The sequence below is a fragment of the Mus caroli genome, chromosome 8 (assembly GCF_900094665.2).
Source record: "Mus caroli chromosome 8, CAROLI_EIJ_v1.1, whole genome shotgun sequence".
Lineage (NCBI taxonomy): Eukaryota > Metazoa > Chordata > Mammalia > Rodentia > Muridae > Mus > Mus caroli.
Genome location: NC_034577.1, coordinates 58907317 through 58922895, shown reverse-complemented (window position 1 = coordinate 58922895; position 15579 = coordinate 58907317). Strand labels below are relative to the sequence as shown.

Below are 15579 nucleotides of genomic sequence, written 5' to 3'. Positions count from 1 at the left end.
AATTCCATTCTTTACTCAAAGGCCTTTTCTATAGAAATTAAGTGATAATTCTTTGAATATGATACCAGTTCTTTATAGGTGGGAAAATTTCAGGTTACTTTGATGGTTTATTTGTGTTTACACAGACTTAATAACTTAATAAAGACAAAGACCATGAGCAAAATACATTGAACAGTATATATAAAACTATGCAAATCACTGCATAAATTAATGGAAATGTGCAAATGTCACTTGAAATGCCACATCTCTTCCTCTTACCGTGTTGATATATCATACATCTATAGCAATTGATAAAACTTATGAACTGGTAAGAATATGATTTGCATCTCATGTTATTTTGCATGGAAATACTCTTTTTTTTTCCCATGTGGAGGTACAAATTCTCTGTCTCTCCTTCGAAAGCAGCTTGAAGAAATAACATTTTTGATAGTGGAAACGTCTTTGTTTTGTAGACTGGTGTAGCTTTGTATCCAAACAGTTCAGAAGCAATTCAATCACTTGCAGACATTGTCTTCATAATGCAAGAGCTATTTTTGCTACTAATTCACTTGCAGTCACATTGTTCTGATAGTTTCTTCCTGGAAGCCAATGACTTCCTTTTTAAATACAAAATGTAGAATGGTAATTACTCTTTATACTGTACAGGCTAACTGTATGTGCATAAGCTTTGAAATCATTACAGTAAATCTTAGGTCCTAACCAGCCTAGTGATAAAACCTTTTTTGTTCAAGGTAAGCTTCTTGATTTAGATAATAAAAGGGAAGTAATTTATACTGCTGCCTGTTTTTTTTTTTTTTTTGTCTGAATGAGAGATTGGATGACCATGGGCAGTTTCCAAATGTTTGCTGTTATATTTCTGAGTTAACCTACAGTCCTTGCGACAAAATATTACCAAAGGTAACTTCACTCTCTGATGCCTTGGAACATATTTCTTTGCTGAATACAAACTATAAAAATTTAATTAGCAAAAGCAAACATAAGATGCAGTACTCTGAATCATAGAATAACGATGTTGATCATGGAGATTAAGCAACACCTTCATACTCACATATCAATAAAAGCTAAAGGAGAAGCTTCTGTGTCTGGTGATGCCATATTCAAGCCAGTGCACATACTAGCTTGTCTAAGGTCTGTAACTCTCAGTTGATACTTTTTGGTTTCTTTTTGCTTCCATACTTCTCCACCCCTTTTCTCCCACCTAACCCCCTAACACTAGATACGAGAGAAAAGGATAGAGGAGAAAGATGGAGTGGGGGTGGGGTGGGGTGGGGCATTGTTGTTGGCTACTTCCTGATGATTAGGGCCATCAAGTTCCTTAGGGCAAGTTTAATCTTTGGTGTCAGTATATTTAATTTCTTCTTGTTCTTTCTTTGCACATGACTACTTAACGAACCATGACCAATAGCAACCAACCAACAGCTCACCTCACCTCTCTGGGTCCTAGCATTTATATACCCTCAGAAAAGTCCCAAGAATTCCCATTGTTACACAATCACAGAAACTATCTGCTCCTGGCAAAATCACATGCCTGCTGGAGCATGAGACACATCATTGTCAGATACTGTGAACAATCTGAAGCAGCCCCATATTCCACATCTGGGATTAAAACAAAAGCATATTCTTATACTAGTTATGTGTTTTTTAAGGAGACCCAAATTACAAAATTGTCACTGCAGAAATCAGTTCTATCTTCCATTTGATTCAGTGCTGTCAGATGTCCCTAAGGGTCAAGTTTTGTCCTGGGTGATGATTGAACACCCCAATCCACTGATCCATGTCACTGCCAGAAGTCTTAGTTCCAGGGGAAGGTATTTATCAAACCAAGCAGGTGAATGTTTGTCCAAACAAGGGAGAAGAAACAATAGACAAACAAGAGTGAGCACAACTTTAACTGTGTCTATTCTCTGAGCTCCTCACTTCTGACAGGAACTTCGATGCATGAGGTAAGCACTCCCTTCCTTTAGACCCCCGTGAGTAGAAATCACTCAGGACCACAGAATCTTCTGTTTAGAGGCAGTTTTAGGACAACACTGCCCCTTGCCTGGCCTCCCTGATGGAGAAAATGCAAAAGAAACACATGCTGTGAATGCTCTGACGACATGGAGCCCAATCTTAGTCTCACAGTCCCTGTTCTGTGATGTGATGGACACAAGTGGTACCCACCATGTTACATGAGCATTGATCATGTTATTCATGATTGTTTAAATGACTGAAGCCCAAGATGGTCATCCTTCATCTAGTAGCTTCTCATGGTGAGTTAGTATAAAAATTGTCCTTGTCCCCACAGTAGGGATGCTCAGTGTGCACAGTGTAATTTATGAGGGGTACTCTTGCCTTCCAGAGTGAGAAGTATGAATCTAGGCCCGAGTTTTGACCCACAGGGCCTAGGCTGGATTCAGCAGCCTTCATGTCTTCTCTGCCCAGCACCAATTGGTAGAATTGGTAGAGCATAAACTCAACCAGCTGTAAGTGATCCTTGTTTATTTCTCTGAACTTTCTCTATACCTTTAAAAGAAACTTTATACTGGTAACATGAATCCTGTTTAAGAGTGACTATTTTCCTCTGCCTTGCTTTTAAGAGTTATCTTTGCTATTGTAAAAATGATAGTAAAGATGCCCACAGCCATACCACTACACACATACACACACACACATGAGGAGGGGGGAGGGAGAGAGGAGAAGGGAGAGAGAGATAGCAAAAGAGACAGACAGAGAGGGGAGAGAGAGAGAGAGAGAGAGAGAGAGAGAGAGAGAGAGAGAGAGAGAGAGAGAGAGAAACAACAAACTTGAGAACCAGCAAGAATTCTCAGTGGGTAGTGTTCTCCACAAGACTGATGACCAGAGTTCCATCCCCAGGACTTACACAACCTCAGGAGGTATGTGACACCCATAGATTGTCCTCTGATGTCTACAGGCACACTGTGGTACATATGCAGCCACATATACATGTACACAACTCATACAACATAGATATATTAATATAAAAATTCTCTTTGAAGTTGAGTTGCAATTGTTCTTTCTCTTATAACAAGAGACACCATTCGACTGGAGAAAAAAAAAAAGAGCTATTTCCTTAGCAGGAAATTGTGAGGCAATCATTGCTAAATGTTTTCTAGTAGATAATTCTGAAGATAGGCAAAGTGAGTGTCATGATTTGACTATTGCCAAAAAGTGGGGTTGAGTCAGTAGCTGCGTCTTAGTATTTGCCTAGGGAATAGAAGGAAAGGGGTGGTCCTAGAGCTGTAACTGCAGAGAAGAGTAGCAGTCACTCAGGTGCTCTCAGTTCCTGCAAAGCTGAGACTGAAATGCTGGGCAGTACAACACTGTTAGGGGCTGCACAACACTCTTCTATTTATCTCTATGCCCAAACCTGACAAACAATGGTCTTGCCCTTTCTCACACCATCAATAGTCACTCAAGGCTGTGGTCTTTATCTGAAGTGTGTTGCAGTCCAACTTGGCCCCATGACAGCCTGCTTCAGATTCAGTTGATAACTGTCAGGGAGGCATCTTTTCTCAGTAAACATCCTTGTACATTTTTTTCTGTCTTTATTAGGACATTTTACAATTTCATCATTAAGCATATTTTCTGCAATATTTCAAAAGCATTTTTAGGAAAATGAAATGTCTTTCTCTCTGAGAAGTCTTTTACCACAAATGGGCAGTATCATTTAATCCATTATAGAGCTACACTCTATTGACTGCCACAAAAAGCCTCATTTTCTAGTCTTTCTCATCTATCTTATTCACAGGAGAAATGTTTTTTGTTTGTGTACTTGTTTTTTTTTCAAGACCAGGTTCTTCTATGTAGCCTTGGCTGTCCTGCAACTTTCTCTATAGATGAGACTGCCCGCAAACACAGAGATCCAGCTGCCTCTGCCTCCCAAATGCTGACATTAAAAACATGCTGCCACCACCTGGCTGAGAAATGTTCTAAGACACTCCAGTTAAAGCTTGAAATAATGAGCACTCAAACTCTATGTACAATATCCCCCTACACACACACACACACACACACACACACACACACACAAATTTACATCTTTACTTAAAAGTATTCTGTGCCTTCTCATTGAAATATTTGAATTGCCAGAATTATCATCTTTGCACTTTGACTCCATCTTTGAGTCAAAGTCTGCTCAACCACGAACCTGGCAAGGTCTGAGATATTTACCATCTCTCTGACAGCCGAGAGGGCAAATAAAAGAAGATTGCTGTGTTTCTGCTTTGTCATGTTTCCTAGACTTCTGGACCTTTAGACCCTTTACACTCAAAATTCCCCTCCATGCTAATGTTCTGATCACTATATTGCATTAAATATATTTACTAGTTCCCAGTTTCTTATATAGGAAATTCTAAAAGCATCTACATAAAAAACCTTTCCAAGTTATATTACCCCTGATTTGTGTCTTTGACTATATCCCTTGTTGTTCCCCTACATGCCTCCTTTTAATGTATTTATATCTAAATACTCATAAAGACAGCATGTATTTGATGCATACTCATGACATACCAAGCAAGTTTGTAATTGCTGCGATTACTGCAGTGAATAAAGTCTTTGCCTTCACTGACAGGGAAATCCAAAGAGATAATATGAAACACTGTTGCTTCTCTCTTTAGTCTCTCTTTGTCCTCTGAGGGAAAAAAAGGTGATGATTCTTGAAGAATAAGTGATTTATAATAAACACACTCACTCACTCCAGTTACCTCCCTTGCTTCCAATATGGTCACATAGGAAAGATGCTCACACTTCTGACCATCTTGCTTGCATCTTAAATCACAATGAAGTTCTCAGGAGGGATTGCTTGGACCAACTTTTGTTGAGGAGAAAATAATTTGACTTGGTTTACAAAATTTCTTATGTGATATATTGGGATTCTTCCTTATCAGTCCTTACTGTAGATGTCCCTGGTCTTATTGTCAACCTAGGTCTGTGACCACTTCTGTTCAACATTGTACAAGAATTCCAACCCTGTACAATTAAAAAAATACATAAGAGAAATGAACATAAATATAGAGAAATTATTTTCTCAGATATGATTTTATGCATACAAACTATTCAGAATTGACTTAAAATCCTATCAGAGCTTCATGGTAAATATAGCAAGATTTCAGAATACAAGAAACATAATATCAATGCATAAACACAAGTGAATTTTTTTAAATGTAACTATTTACAGCAACCACAGCATCAGATTTCTAAAATAAAACTAATATGTTGTTCTCAAGCAGAAACAACTTTGCCCACAGGGCTATTTGGTGACGGCTGGGAATCTTTTGGCTGTCACAGCTCAGATAAGGGGAGCATCTGGCATCTAGGAAGGAGAGGTCAGGAACCTTCTGCATTTCTCAGGGAGCGTCCCACAGCATGGGACTATCTGCTTCATAACATCAGTTATGCTCAGATTGAGGACTTACCAAATAACATAAAAATTAATGAACACTACCCAGAATTCAACTGTCAAATCCAACAGAAAGAGACCTAAAAAGTCTAACTATATGGAAGGTTCTGTCAGTGCCTGGATCACTGTGGTGCACATTCTCTCTAAATCGATCCATAGATCCAGTGTAGTCCTTACTAAGACTTCATCATGACTATATTTCAGAATAAGTAAACTTATTCTCAAAATTTCATGAAATGATAAAGGATCTAAAAAGGCAAAAATAAACCTGACATATGAGAAAGTACAGACCTTTTACACTGTCACACTTTGAAGCTCACAATGACACTAGTGTACGGTAGAAAGGAAGAGTTGGGTGTTTGATCTTTGGAATGGAAAGCATTATTCAAGATATAAATTCACACATATACTGCTAATTGGTTACAGTACATGTTACGCTCATTCATCAAACTAAGAAAAAACCCTTTTATCAAATGTCACTTCACTATAGCTGGGTATCTGTTCCCGGTTAACAGCATTAAAGATAAGCCCAAAATATACCTGGTGTCACATTGCCCTTCACCTTGAATTTATATGACCAAGAGCAAGACCATGTTTGAATTTTTCACTTCTAACCCTATGTCTTCAATCTGCTAGTAGTGAATAAAGTCTTTGCCTTCACTGACAGGGAAATCCAAAGAGATAATATGAAACACTGTTGCTTCAGTGTTTCTGGTTTGTTTGTAGTCTGTCTGTTTTATGTTTACCCTAATGTCTGACTGTCCTTACACATGGATGTATGACTCTAACATACATAGGACCTTGCTCTGTATTTATTGTACAGCACAGAAAATATGATATGGGAAAGGAATGGGATACTTTACAATAATCTTTAACAGTTTTTACAAAAGGATTAAGTTACTAACTCCAACTAACCCCAACTGACCTTGATAGCCAACAGGACTGCAAATATTACCATTATCAAACTACATCCACGTCACTTTCAGCATTTAAAGCAGACAGTTGTGGTATAAAGTTACTTCCAATCTCTTGGCTACTTTCAGCAATTGATTACCATAACACATATACACATTCATTACTCTAAGACAGGGGCATGGAAAATTTCATTTTTAAGATTAAAGCTATACATTAGCGTATGCTGTGAAAGTGAGTGACAAAGAAAATCTAAGATAAGGGTGGTTGTCACATTGTTCTCCTAAAGGCAGGATAAACAGGCCTAGTGCACAGCAGGATATCTGACTAAATCTTTTTTTTTATTGTATATTTTCTTTATTTCCATTTCAAATGTTATCCCCTTTCCTGGTTCTCCCTCCAAAAAACACCCTCCCCCATCCCCTTCTCCTGCTCACCAACCCACCCATCCCAGTTTCTGGCCCTGGCATTCCCCCATACTGGAGCATACAGCCTTCATAAGACAAAGGACCTCTCCTCCCAGTGATGTCTGACTAGGACATCCTCTGCTGCACATGCAGCTGGAGCCATGAGTCCCATCATGTGTACTCTTTGGTTGGCAGTTTAGTCCCTGGGTGCTCCGGCGGTACTGGCTAGTTCATATTGTTGCTCCTCCTATGGGGCTGCAAACCCCTTCATCTTTTTGGATCCTTTCTCTAGCTCCTTCATTGGGAATCTTATGCTCAGCCCAATGGATGGTTGTGAGCATCCACCTCTGTATTTGTGAGGCACTGGTAGAGCCTCTCAGGAGAGAGCTATATCAGGCTCCTGTCAGCAAGCACTTGTTGGCATTCACAACAGTGTCTGGATTTCGTGAGTGTAAATGGAATAGATCCCCAGGTGAGTCAGTCTCTAGATGGTCATTTCTTCAGTCTCTACTCCACACTTTGTCTTTATAACTCCTTCCATGGGTATTTTGTTCCCCCTTCTAAGATGGATATAAGTATCCATACTATGGTTTTCCTTCTTCAATTTCATGTGGTTTGTGAATTGTATCTTGGGTATTCTGAACTTCTGGGCTTCTGGGCTAATATCCACTTATCAGTGAGTGTTTATCATGTTTGTTCTTTTGTGATTGGGTTACCTCACTCAGGATGGTATTTTCTAGTTCCATCCATTTGCCTATGAATTAAAAAAATTCATTATTTTTAATAGCTGAGTAGTACTCCATTGTGTAAATGTACCACATTTTCTGTATACAGTCCTCTGTTGAGGGATATCTGGATTCTTTCTAGTTTCTGGCTATTATAAATAAGGCTGCTATGAACATAGTGTAGCATGTGTCCTTACTACATGTTGGACCATCCTCTGGGTATATGACCAGGAGTGGTATTGCTGGGTCCTCACGAAGTTTTATGTCCAAACTGTATGTAACCGCCAAACTGATTTTCAGAGTGGTTGTACCAGCTTGCAATCCCACTAGCAATGGAGGAGTGTTCCTCTTTCTTCATATCCTCACCAGCAGCTGCTGTCACCTGTGGTTTTGATCTTAGCCATTCTGACTAGTGTGAGGTGGAATCTCAGGGTTGTTTTGATTTGCATTTCCCTGATGACTAAGAATGTTGAACATTTTTTGGGGGGGGGTGCTTTTCAGCCATTCAGTATTCCTCAGCTGGGATTCTTTGTTTAGCTCTGTACCCCACTTTCAATACAGAAATTTGTTTCTTTAGAGCCTAACTTCTTGAGTTCTTTGTATATATTGTATATTAGCTCTCTGTCAGATGCAGGATTGGTGAAGATCTTTTCCCAATCTGTTGGTTGCCTTCTTGTCTTCTTGACAGTGTCTTTTGCCTTATAGAAGTTTTGCAGTTTTATGAGGTATGATTTCTTAATTCTTGATCTTATATCACAAGCCATTGATGTTCTGTTCAGGAATTTTCCCCCTGTGCCCATATGTTCGAGGCTCTTCCCCACTTTCTTTTCTATAAGTTTCAGTGTATCTGGTTTTATGTGAAAGTCCTTGATCCACTTGGACTTGAGTTTTGTACAAGGAGATAAGAATGAGTTGATTTGCCTTCTTCTACAGACTAACCACTAGTTGAGCCAGCACCATTTGTTGAAAATGCTTTTTTCCATTGAATGGTTTTAGATCCTTTGTCAAAAATCAAATGATCATAGGTGTGTGGGTTCATTTCTGGGTCTTCAATTCTATTCCATTGATCTTCCTGTCTGTCACCAATACCATGCAGTTTTTATCACTAATGCTCTGTAATGCAGCTTGGGGTCTGGGATGGTGATTTCCCTGGAAGTTCTTTTATTGTTGAGAATAGTTTTTGTTATCCTGGGTCTTTTGTTATTCCAAAAGAATTTGCAAATTTCTCTTTCTAACTCTATGAAGAATTGGTTGAAATTTTGATGGGGATTGCATTGAATAGGTATAGAGCTTTTTGGCAAGATTGCCATTTTTGCTATATTAATCCTGCCAACCCATGAGCATGGGAGATCTTTGTATCTTCTGAGATCTTCAATTTCTTTCTTCAGAGACTTGAAGTTCTTATTATAAAGATCTTTTACTTCCTTAGTTAGATTCACACCAACATATTTTATATTATTTGTGACTATTGTGTAGAGTGATGTTTCCTAAATTCTTTCTCAGTCTGTTTATCCTTTGAGTAGAAGACAGCTGCTGATTTGTTTGAATTAATTTTATATCCAGCCACTTTGCTGAAGCTGTTTATCGGGTTAAAGACTTCTCTGGTGGAAGTTTTGGAGTCACTTAAGTATACTGTCATATCATCTGCAAATAGTGATATTTTGGCTTCTTCCTTTCTAATTTGTATCCTTTGACTTCCTTTTGTTGTCTAATTGCTCTGACTAGGACTACAAGCACTATATTGAATAGGTAGGGAGAGAGTGGAGAGCCTTACCTAGTCCCTTATTGTCGTGGGGTTGCTTCAAGTTTCTCTCCATTTAGTTTGATGTTCACTACTGGATTGCTGTATATTGCTTTTTCTATGTTCAGGTATGGGACTTGAATTCCTAATCTTTCTAGGACTTTTGACATGAAGGGATGTTGAAGTTTGTCAAATGCTTTTTCATTATCCAATGAAATAATCATTTTATTTTTTCTTTGAGTTTATGTAGTGGATTACATTGATGGATTGACCCATATTGAACCATTCCTGCACCCCTGAGACGAAGCCTACTTGATAGTGGTGAATGATAGTTTTGATGTGTTCTTGGATTCGGTTTGTAAGAATTTTATTGAGTATTTTTCTATAGCTATTCATAAGGGAAATTGGTCTGAAGTTCTCTTTCTTTGTTGTGTCTTTGTGAGGTTTTGGTATCAGCATAACTGTGGCTTCATAGAATGAACTGGGTAGTGTTCCTTCTGTTTCTATTTTATGGAATAGTTTGAAGACTATTGGTATTACATCTTCTTTGAAGGTCTGACAGGATTCTACACTAAACCCATCAGGTCCTGGCCTTTTTTTTTTTTTTTTTTGGTTAGTGACTGCTTCTATTTATTTAGGGGTTATGAGACAGTTTAGATGAGTCCTCTGATCCTGAATTAACTTTGGCACCTGGTATCTGTCTAGAAAAAAATTCCATTTCATCCAGATTTTCCATTTGTGTTGAGTATAGGCTTTTGCAGTAGGAGCTCATGACTTTTTTGGATTTCCTCAGTTTCTGTTGTTATGGTTCCCTTTTCATTTCTGATTTTGTTAATTAGGATGCTCTCTCTGTGCCCTCTAGTGGGTCAGGCTAAGGGTTTATCTATTTTGTTAATTTTCTCAAAAAAAAAAAAAAATCTCCTGGTTTGGTTGATTTGTTGTATGGTTCTTTCCACTTGGTTGATTTCAGCCATGATTTTGATTATTTCCTGCCATCTATTCCTCTTGGGTTAATTTGCTTCTCTTTGGTCTAGAGCTTTTAGGTGTGCTGTCAAGATGGTAGTGTATGCTCTCTCCAGTTTCCTTTTGGAGGCACTCAAAGGTATGAGTTTTTCTTTGGGTATGTTGTGGTTTCATTTTCATTAAATTCTAGAAAATCTTTAATTTATTTCTTCCTTGACCAAGTTACCATTAAGTAGAGTGTTGTTCACCTTCCACGTGTATGTGGGCTTTCTATTTTTAATGTTGTTATTGAAGATAAGCCTTAGTCCGTGGTGATCTGATAGGATGCATGGGACAATTTCAATATTTTTGTATCTGTTGAGGCCTGGTTTGTGACCAATTATATGGTTAATTTTGTAGAAGGTACCATGAGGTGCTGAGAAGAAGGTATATTCTTTTGTTTTGGGATGAAATGTTCTAGAGATATTTGTTAAGTCTGTTAGTTTCACTGTGTCTCTGTTCACTTTCTGTTTCCATGATCTGTCCATTGATGAGAGTGAGATGTTGAAGTCTCCCACTATTATTGTATGTGGGGCTATGTGTGTTTTGAGCTTTAGTAAAGTTTCTTTAATGAATGTGGATGCCCTTGCATTTGGAGCATAGATGTTCAGAAGTGAGAGTTCATCTTGGTAAATTTTACCTTTGATGAGTATGAAGTGTCCCTCCTTATTTTATGACTTTAGGTTGAAATTTGATTTTATTTGATATTAGAATGGCTACTCCAGCTTGTTTCTTCAGACCATTTGCTTAGAAAATTGTTTCCCAGCCTTTTACTCTGAGGTAGTGTCTGTCTTTGTCACTGAAGTGGGTTTCTTATATGCAGCAAAATGTTGGGTCCTGTTTACGTAACCAGTCTGTTAGTCTATGTCTTTTTATTGGGCAATTGAGTCTATTGATATTAAAAGATACTAAGGAAAAGTCATTGTTGTTTCCTGTTTTTTGTTAGAGTTGGGATTCTGTTCATGTGGCTATCTTCTTTTCGGTTTGTTGAAAGATTATTTTCTTGCTTTTTCTAGAGCATAGTTTCCCTCCTTGTGTTGGAGTTTCCCCTTTATTATCCTTTGAAGGGCTGAATTTGTGGAAAGGTATTGTGTAAATTTGGTTTTGTCATGGAATACTATGGTTTCTCCATCTATGGTAATTCAGAGTTTTGCTGGGTATAGTAGCCTGGGCTGGCATTTGTGTTCTCTTAGCATCTCTATGACATCTGCCAAGGATCTTCTGGATTTCATAGTCTCTGGGGAGAAGTTGGGTGTAATCCTGATAGGTCTGTCTTTGTATATTACTTGATCTTTTTCCCTTACTGCTTTTAGTATTCTTTGTTTAGTGCATTTGGTGTTTGATTATTATGTGACAGGAGGAATTTCTTTTCGGGTCCAGTCTATTTGGAGTTCTGTGGGCTTCTTGTATGTTCATCAGGATCTCTTTCTTTAGGTTGGGGAAGTTTTCTCCTATAATTTTGTTGAAGATATTTACTGGCCCTTTAAGTTGGAAATCCTCCTTCTATCCTCCTATTATCCTTAGATTTGGTCTTCTCATTGTGTTCTGGATTCCCTGGATGTTTTGGGTTAGGAGCTTTTTTCATTTCACATTTTCTTTGTTTGTTGTGTCAATGTTTTCTATGGTTTCTTCTGCACCTGAGATTCTCTCTTCTCTCTCTTGTCTTCTGTTGGTGATGGCTCCTGACTTCTTTCCTAGGTTTTCTGTCTCCAGAATTGTCTCTCTTTGTGATTTCTTTGTTGTTTCTTCTTCCATTTCCAGATCCTAGATGATTTTGTTTAATTCTTTCACCTGTTTGGATGTGTTTTCCTATAATTCTTTAATGGATTTTTGTGCTTCCTCTTTAAGGGCTTCTACCTGTTAACTTGTGTTCTCCTGTATTTCCGTAAGGGAGTTATTTATGTCCTTCTTATAGTCCTCCATCATCAACATAAGAAGTGACTTTGGATACATATCTCTGTTTTCTGGTGTGATGGTGTATTCAGGACTTGCTATGGTGGGAAAGTTGGGTTCTGATGATGCCAAGTAACCTTGGTTTCTGTTGCTTCTGTTCTTATGCTTGGCTCCTGCCATCTGATTATCTCAATTGCTCCCTGCCCTCGATATATCTAATTGGAGCCCATACTTCCTGTAATCCCGGTTGAGTCAGAACTCCTCAGAGTTCAGCTTTCCCTGTGATCCTGTGATTCTGGGATCCCGTGATCCGGAGATTCTGGGTGTGTCAAGAGTTCTTTGCAGTCAAGCTTTCTCTGAGACCCTGAGAAACTGGTATGACCAAGCTCCTGGGGTCCTGGGATCCCGAGATCCTATGATCCTGGGCATGTTAGAGTGCCTGGAAGTGTTACCTTTACTAGGGACTGTGGATCTCTCTGCTGAGTTCAAAACCTTGCCTAAGAGGTAACTCAGAAGGAATGTGGGGAGCAGGGGAGTATTGCCACAGTATGGCCTTCCATGAAGATGGAGGAATCAGCCACCACTCTGGCCTCAGTTCCTTTTTGCTGTCCCACTTGTGTGCCAGGAGCCATCTTAGATCTAATGCCATGAGCAACACTTCGTGCCTCTTCAAGGACTCATCCTATGGTTCCTCATTCTCCATCCCTATTTTTCTGTCACAAGGTTGACTTCAACATCATTCACAACATGCCCACTAGAGGGCTACAATTCAAAGAACTACTTCTACTGACTTATACTTTAGTTAAGTTTATGGAACAGTTGTTGATGGCTCCTCAGATTTCCCTGGAGAACTATGACCTGCACTCACCCTCCTTATGCATTAGTAAAATGTGATCTTCATTTTTTAGATGCAATGACCACATTGACAAGACAAAGAACTTGGAAGCTTTAGAAACTAACAGCAAACGGTTTCATAGCATCTTCTTTACTGGGACCAGAGCCCACATTTGCTGGACAACAGCTTTGCCCCAGAGCTGAATCTCCTGCATTTTCTTATTCTCTTTATTGACCAGTTTGGCCTTGAGTTCACTGAGATACAGAGAAAGTTTCCTGTAAATGTTATGGTCTTACAGTTAGTAAATGGTAAGTCTGAACCTATCCAATGTAGCTACTTGAGTTTTTAGCAGCATGCATGCATTTTATATTTCCCAAAATGTGTTTTGGTACTTGTGATCTTCAAGCATAAAAGGTTTTCCCTTTGTATGCAAAATACTCTTATCCTGTAAGGGTCCGAAAACTGCTGAAGGAAGATCCCAGATTCAGATAGCATGCAAAGACAAAAAGTGTTCTGCAGAAACATCCAGCAGATCTCAGCCATTCTCCAAAATGGTTACCCCAAACAAAGGCACACAAGTTTTCTTATAGGAAACTAGGTGAGCTCTCTAGAAGGATTAGGTAATCTAAAATTTCACTGGTGGGTGCTATGGGGTCACAGGTGACCAGTGGTCTGCATTCCTATGTCATGAATGTTTAACCACAGGATAAGATAGGGCTGCCCAACACAGATGGCCCCATTCTGAGATAAGATATTTCTCCATTTTTGTGGTTATCCTCAGGCTATTCTTTGAAAAGGGGTTTTATGATCTTGTTCTGGATTTTTTGTTCTGTTCCTGGAGCTGGTGCCTTACAGCCTTTTTTCAAAATCATGCCTGGTCCTTAAATGGAGCAAATGGGGTTTATGTTTTTCTCTCAATCCAAAATCATGATTCACCTTTCCAGGCTTTCCACTGTCGCCTAACACCATGCCTCTGCTATAATGTCTTAATTAACATTTTAAAGACATTGCACTGACAGCACAGTATTACATTAAGCTACAAGAAACTGCTAATAATTTACCAACTGTAACCTATAAAAGTGACAATTTAGTGTGTTCCAATGTACAGTCTCATTTTGTAACTATTACTTCAGCATATGGGTCTTAGTCCTCAAAGCTTAGCAGAGTATCCCACACTATACTGGAGCATGGAACTAAATGACGTTACCAAGAATTATGAAGTAGAGAGGCAGGTGTGGTGATCAAAGGATGATAAAGCTGAAAGTTGAAAGGAAAGCCATCACTGTACTACTTTCCTAAATTCTGAAGAAAAGGGCATCTACGTCATTTGGAAAACATATGTTCAATTGCTGCTTAGGGCTAAGTGCTCCCTCAAGTTTGAGGAGCAAATGGCTAGTGGAATATTTCCTTTTTAGATTGCACAATATATGGGCATGTTGAAGGTCAGAAGTCCAAATGAAGCAGCAGTGCTAAATGGCTAGAGATATGTTATCATACAAGCTGACTCAAGCCATTCTTTACAAATGCTAAATGATGTCAGTCTTGGTCTTGTAAATGTTTGGAAAGTGCACTTGAGATAAAAAAGAGAGAATAATGAGAGCCCAGTTTTCAGGAGAAAGCTTTCAGGATGAAGACAAGGCTATAGAACAGTGGTCCATCTTCCTCTGCCTACACAGATGGCCTGGAAATCATCTTCAAAAACACTGGATGTGGCCAGTCTATTTGGGAGTATCCAAGTTAGAAGTAACCAGCACCAACTATAATCCATTAGAGGTTTATTTTTTGGGGGGGGTGGGTGGGTTGGGAGGATGAATTCTTTTTATTATTATTATTTTTTTTTTAGTATAGAAGTTTATTTAGGGCATGGGGAAGGGAGTTAAGAGAGTAGTAGAGGCAGAGAAAGGCAGAGAGAAGGAGAGAGTAGAGAAGGAGAGGTCAGCCACAGCCACATGGAGAGAGGGGGAGAAAGGAGTGATGAGGTGGGAGCAAGGGGGCAAGAGACAAGATAGAAGAAGCAAGAGAGGCAAGAGTGGGGGAGGATGAATTCTTAGGATACAAGTATGGAGTGGAAGGACATGTTCAAAGTACGTTTATTAGCTTGCATAAGAATTGTCTTATGTAACCCACTATGATGTAATCAGAATTAAAAGATACAAGCAGAAACTCTGAAGGGATCAGAATGAAGATGCGGATGCCATGGGCATAGTTCTTGTTTTCAGGATTTGTAGACTCGGGATTTATAATAAGTTAAAGTCACCTCTATTTTATTCAAGTGTCTGAACACAATTTTAAGAGAGTTCAAATAAATAACAAAGTAACTATGAGACTTACTGTTTTAGATCAACAACACAAAAGAAACCAGAGCAAGTCAGTCCAGAACAGGGCCAAGATTTCTGCATTTTTATAAACACATTTAAGAATACAATTCCTAGGCAAATGGTTGGACCTGGAGGGCATCATCCTAAGTGAGGTAACACAATCACAAAAAACCTCAAATGATATGTACTCACTGATAAGTGGATATTAGCCCAGAAACTTAGGATACCCGAGATATAAGATACAATTTGCAAAACACATGAAACTGAAGAAGAATGAAGACCAAAGGGTGGACACTTTGCCCCTTCTTAGAATTGGGAACAATCACCCATGGAAGGAGTTACAGA

The 15579-nt window shown here is 38.9% G+C and overlaps 1 protein-coding gene across 1 annotated transcript in view; it reads right to left on the bottom strand.

The window, feature by feature from the left end:
• Positions 1-4939: 4939 nt before the first annotated feature.
• The window catches only part of Tktl2 (transketolase like 2), an 18457-nt gene continuing 7817 nt past the window's right edge, over positions 4940-15579 (bottom strand). Inside the window, exon 2 of the mRNA XM_021171063.1 lies at positions 4940-4971. The gene's annotated coding sequence lies outside the window, so the exon portion shown is untranslated. The remainder of the gene's footprint in view (positions 4972-15579) is intronic.